The following is a 6820-nucleotide window of genomic DNA, read 5'->3' on the forward strand; positions in this document are numbered from 1 at the left end:
AAAATGTACAAAGCTTGTAGATGATTTTAAATTATACTTGTGTAATTGTGTTGGGTTCGTGCAAGAGATCAGCCTCTCTTGCATTTGTATTTCTTGTTTAATACATACCTTAAAATGCTTTGTTTCATCTATATGAATAATTTGTAATAAAAACATTGTTAAAAAAACAGAAAAACAAATAAAATAGTTTTAATTCCTATATGTAGATGCACACACAATTATTTTAAAAAATAGGGAATGGGTGGAGACTTATGTGTACGTTTTAATACCACACCACACCCTGGAGTTGAAGGGGGCCTTTTACTTCTCTTGAAATTACACGGCTGAATAAAATATTGACAATCAATTACAGATTTAACTTTTTGAAGTGGTTATGGTGCGGTGACCTTGTTACAAATATTTAATTTGGGAGAAAAGTATCTTTTATTTTTTTGTATATAGAATGGCTTCCCTGGGCTGTCAGTCAGCTACTTTGAATACATATGTACTGGTTGACAATATCGGTTTTCTGCAACTTTTGTTTTGCCATTCAGGTTTAATTTGACACAATATTTTAGTGTATAGATAAAATGTGGTGTGTAACCATGACAGCGTCAAAGCTCCTGCTTCACATGTTTTAGATAATTTGTCCTGTTTAAATTCATGATAAAGAAAAAATATACAGGTTCTAGTTTTTAATCTTTGCTCCACTTAGGTGCACAGGTCAGAGATACAAATAACTCAGTTTGACCCTGTTCGAAATACATGTCCTTCTTTTGGATCAACAGCAAAAACATATGTGAGGAAGGCTGAACTGATGGACGCAAGTCTCTTTTCAGCTATGTAACTATGCAACTATGTAAATGGCGTGCAAGAAGTTTCAATGGAATCGCTTGCTGGACTACAACTATCATGCTTAGTGAGATTCTGGCTAAAGTTGGTGGGAGTTAAAATGTAATTCCATTGTAATAGGATGGCGAGGCAGCCACTTAACAGCTCATGTGGATTATAATTGCAGTCAACTTCATCTTGTGCTTGGACTGAGCCTGGTAAGAATTTAAGTTCACAATAGCTTTGTGGCATTATCGATTGACCAGGGAGCGCTCCCTAGCCTGCAGAGACATTGAATGCTGGGCTTTTTGTGTGGATGTAGAGGATTGTATGTATGATGTAACTGTGTGTATAAATGGGGAGTGTTTATGGTGTGCTTGGATGTGGTGTGTGAAGGCAGAAGAGTATAAAGTGAGGTTTAGTAGCCTGAATGTGTCTTGTTTTCATTTGATTTCCTGACCTCCATAATCCTCCCACACCTGTACCTCTCTCTATATTCCCTACATATGCCTCTCCCCATCCCCTAATGTCTCACAATCCAATCCAATCCAATTTCCGCAATCCCACCAATCTTCCATCACCCCTTACTGTCCCTCTCTCACGATTTCCATCATCCTCAAATGTCTGCTTTGGGGGGGGGGAAATAAAGTGACAGGGTGAAAAAATAGCAAAGTGGAAGGTGATAGGGAAGTGCAATAGTAGCAACATTCATTACGGCAGTATCTTGTCCGGGAGACTAATTAGGAGATAATTACAGTGGTCAATGCTAGAAATTATTCTATTGATACTCAGCATCTTAAACATGCAATAATGATAAATCACTGTTGGCTGAACACGTACATATATAGAATATGCAAAAAAATAGGTGGCTCGAAAGACCAATACGCCATCAGATGACGACAGATATTGCTCCAAAAGCCAGTGTTCCACATTACAGGATCCTCAATTCATAGAGCAAACTTTTTATGTGGAGGCACAACAACTATGAATGTATGGTAGTTTGGATTCCAGAATTAAAATGTAGAGTATAGATAATGCATTTTGTGTATGAAATACTTAACGATAAGTGAACACATACTGCAAACCGTTTTAAACCCCACACTCACATAACTATAAATTAAAGATACAAATATATATGAATGCCAAAAATAATTTTGCATAATACATGCCAGCAATAATACAAAAATATATATTTTTTTTCCAGAAAATACACAGAAAACAAAACCAGCGTATAGTGGTAATCAAAGGAAGTGCAAGTTTATAAATAAGCAAGATAATTAATAAAATATTCAAATAGTCCTAAATAAATCCTTATGGGGCAAAATTCTCATTAGAGTGGGTAGTTCAAATGACAGTATGGTTCTCTCACTGGAACGAAGGATGAGATATGACACAATAATAAACACAAGGATACCCTGATAGTGTGATTTTGTATGGGAAGGAGTGTTTTATTAAAGCAAATAAAAATACACTCACAAGTATGGAGCTATCATCTTACTCACATGCATCAGTTTATAGTAATATAATCTTTTTTAAGGATATGTGGTGGGTAGTCGTGTAGATCTACCATATAGGTGGGCATACAACCAGTCACAACTTTATAGGGGCGTCTCACAGGTGATATGCAGACAAAGCAAACAGAAAATCAGGGGATGCCAATGGTGTAATCCAGCTGAGGCAAGTAAATAGTAAAAGTGATAAAAATAAATAAAATCACATTCACAAACCGAGAGCTTGCCACTGTTCTTTTCTAAAAAATCCACAAAAAGTTCTATAATGCAAATACAACAAAATTGATGAAATATAGTGCTCTCTATTTATAGCATTATATACAGCAAAAAAAAATCCAAATAAATGTACTCACATTTTCAAGAGCAAATACATGCTCTGTAGGAAATACTTGGGTGGTACAATTCCAACTTGGGATTTATGTGAATGGTGAAAGTGCAGCAATACCAGGGGAATCCACAATGTAGGAGCGATGTCTGATAAAAACAGGACCAGCAATATTCTATAGATAGTAGTAGAGAATTACATTTTATTCTAAATTGCCAAAAATCGAGTATAAAAACAAAGGTATGATATCAATAGTATTAAAATGACAACGCATTTCGCCACTTTAGGCTTTTTCAAGTGAGTATAGGTAAATATGTTTTAGATAATTCCACAAAGCTGTAAAGAAAACTCCAAATTAAAATTGATCAAAAAATGATTTAAAAAAAATATATATATTTATTTGCATATATTAATTCATCTTATTCCATAAAATAGTTATTTGGCGAATTCAATCCCTAGGAAAAAAACATCCTATTCCCTCCAAATTTCAATGAACCGTGCATCAGGCCATAAAATATTAAATAATAATGCTCTCAAGTGATGCAAGAAACTTTTGCCTTGCTTGTAAAGAAAGTGCAAAAGTGTACAAGCGTTTAATGTGCAAGACCAACCTAAAGTTGCAAGTGAAAAATACAGTTCACTTCCATAAGCAGTCATTGCAAAGAGACATGAGAAACGATAAAGTACATTAAATAACTAAAAGTGCACATTTAATAAACTCTAATACAGGATAGTAAAACAAACAAACACATTCTACGTATATATAGAAAATATTAACTCCAAGCGATAAATCTTTATACTAGCCTAAGTATTCTATAGGATAGCCTGACCTATGGGAAAAATTCTATATTTTTCCTTCTGCCATGTGAATTCACCAGGTGATATGAACCAGAACAATGTACATGTAAGAATACATATTAAACAGGATAAAATACAAAACAACCAATGTACCAGCAGCATATACAGTATTCTACTTTTTCTGACGTTTCTCAAACTAATCAAAGATGGGAATAAAATATCTGGAACTTGTCTTTGTGATAATAAATGAAAAATGTGTCTCTTTCGGTAGCCTTATATGAAGCGTGAATATTGGAAGACTGCACTCCCACTGACAAACCCATTGGAAAAAGTAATCCCTTATTTTCTCAATCCCCTGAAAAGCAAAATAATTAACATTATTGTTATTGTAAATGATTATTTTTATTTTCTACATATAATTCTTTCTAATTCTTTCTTTAACATTTTTTTTAAGTCCTCCCTATATATTGTATTCTACAAAATATCACATGCATTCTCTTCTTGCCACAACACTCAATTCCGTTTGCAATTCAAAAGGTTTCCCAGTAGTTTTAAATGTAAAATATGTTGATTTTGTTAGAAAAAAGGCAAGCCCTTGCAGATTTTGTGACCACATTGAAACATGTCTGGGTCTCCAAGCCATCTCTCTTCAAGCCTACTGGTTTGTCTTTTAATAGAAATGTGGGAAGGGGATAAACATCTCTTAGAATCTTGGCTCTTCTTGCACTAAATCTAATTCTATTCTCTAGAACATTGTGAAATTTCACATCTAACATCAATACTGAATACCTCTCAACTTGGCGCCACCACCTGCAACACTGAGAACTTCGCTATAAGCAGGGATCAGCAAAATATGAAATTATCACAAGAAACCATGCCTCACTGATTGGAATTGCCATGATCAGACTTCATTCCTACCATCAGGGTGTTCACTACAGTGAGAATTCAAAGTTAATTTCAAATTTAAGGCCAAAATAGCCAAAGTGGAAAAATCCAAGTCAGTTAAGCTATCAGTTTGGAAGCTTTGGCCTTAAATTTGAAATTCACTTTGAATTCTGGTAATTCTTACGTCAGTGGATAACCCTGCTTATTTACGTTCACATTCAAGTATCTGAGTTTCATGGACAGGCTGAGATTTGTTTTGGTACAAGCTGCACTTCGTCCGAATTAGGGCCAATTGGGTGATCTGTCAAATTCCTCAACACCAAGCAGAAATGTAGCCCAATCACAAACCAAATGAATCGCTCAGTGGACGAGCATCCCTGTTTGATTAATGAACCTGTATTTTTTTTTTATCTTACATTATATATTTAAAGGGACACTATAGTCGCCAGAACAACTACAGCTTATTGGATTTGTTCTGGTGAGTAGAATCATTACCTTCAGACTTTTTGCTGTAAACACCGTCTTTTCAGAGAAAATGCAGTGTTTACATTAAAGCCTAGTGATAACTTCACTGGCCACTCCTCAGATGGCTGTTAGACAGGGCCGGACTGGGGATACAAAGCAGCCCTGGAAAAAAAAATCTATGCCAGCCCCATAAGTCATTGCGCCATATATTGTCGCATGTAATATGTCTTGCAACCCCAGATGATTGAGTAATTGTATATATATATATATTGCTTTTTCTTATATAATTTTTTTTTCTTATATAATATATTGGTCCTTTCAGAGTAAAACATTTAATTATACAGTAAGCATACTCACATGCAGACACAGACAATCTCACTGACACACACAAGCTCATTGATACACAGCCTCATAGACAAACAATGTCACTAATATACATAAGCTCATTGACATAAAAACACAAGCTCACTCACTAGCAGGCACACACACACATGCAAGCAAGCAAGCTCACTAGCAGGCGCACACACACACAGCTTAATGTAGTGGTTCTGGTGTCTATAGCCTGTCCCTGCAGGCTTTTGAATGTAAACAATGACTTTTCAGAGAAAAGGAAGTGTTTACATTGCTTCCTAGTGACACCTCTAGTGACAGACACTCAGACGGTCACTAGAGGCGCTTCCTGTGTCAGTGCGGATTGGCTGAGATCATCAAGCTTGAGATCTCAGTCATAGAGGCAGAGACCAGAATGACGTTGGAAAAAAAAAAGGTGAGTAAAACACTATTTTTAAAAACACACACAGACACTACGACTGACACACACACACACACACCATGACAGACATACACACACCATGATAGACACACACACCATGACACAGACAGACATACACACACACACACCATGATACAGACACACCGTGACACAGAGACACACACAGACAGACACACACACACAGCATACCACAGGCACACACACAGCATGACACTGACACAAAGACAGCATGACACGGACAGACACACACCATGACACAGACAGACACACACACAGCATGACACAGACAGACACACACACACACACAGCATGACAGAGACACAAACACACACAGAGTGACACAGACACACACACACAGCATGACGCAGACACACACACACACAGCATGACACAGACAGACAGACACACACCATGACACCATGACCAGAGAAACTGCTATGTTTATAAATTGGTTAAGCCTTCCCCCTAATCCTCTAGTGGCTGTCTCATTGACAGCCGCTAGAGGCGCTTGCGTGATTCTCACTGTGAAAATCACAGTGAGAGCACGCAAGCGTCCATAGGAAAGCATTGTAAATGCTTTCCTATGCGACCGGCTGAATGCGCGCGCAGCTCTTGCCGTGCGTGCGCATTCAGCCGACGGGGCGGAGAGGAGGAGGAGAGCTCCCCGCCCAGCGCTGGAAAAAGGTACGTTTTACCCCTTTCCAGAGCCGGGCGGGAGAGGGACCCTGAGGGTGGGGGCACCCTCAGGGCACTCTAGTGCCAGGAAAACGAGTATGTTTTCCTGGCACTAGAGTGGTCCTTTAAGTATGAAAATGGTACAGAGGTCCACAGCAATAAAGGTAGTATTGTCTGATGTGTGATGCGTATCAGCGTATGCAGACTTGTGCTTTCGCTTTTAAACGAAACGTAATTTAGACAAAAACTGGTTTATTTGACCATTCATTCCCATAACAAATCACCAAACCCCATAATGGAAGACTGAACGAATCATGCAATGAACACAATCCATTCATTCAATTTATTCATTCAGATACATTCATAAAATTGATATCCTTATGTGGGAGCTGTTGTGTTTAGTAGACAGTTCCCTTATTTGGTATGCTTAAATATGACTATCCCACAAAGAGATACCAAAGTTGGGAGCTATCTATTAAACAGCTGAAAGACCAACATTAAGAAAAGGGCCTTTCTTAATTTAGATTTTAAAGATGCTTATCTCCCTAATTCGGTATGCTCACATGAGATTGCCATGTT

The sequence above is a fragment of the Pelobates fuscus genome, chromosome 1, assembly GCF_036172605.1.
Source record: "Pelobates fuscus isolate aPelFus1 chromosome 1, aPelFus1.pri, whole genome shotgun sequence".
NCBI classification, from domain to species: domain Eukaryota; kingdom Metazoa; phylum Chordata; class Amphibia; order Anura; family Pelobatidae; genus Pelobates; species Pelobates fuscus.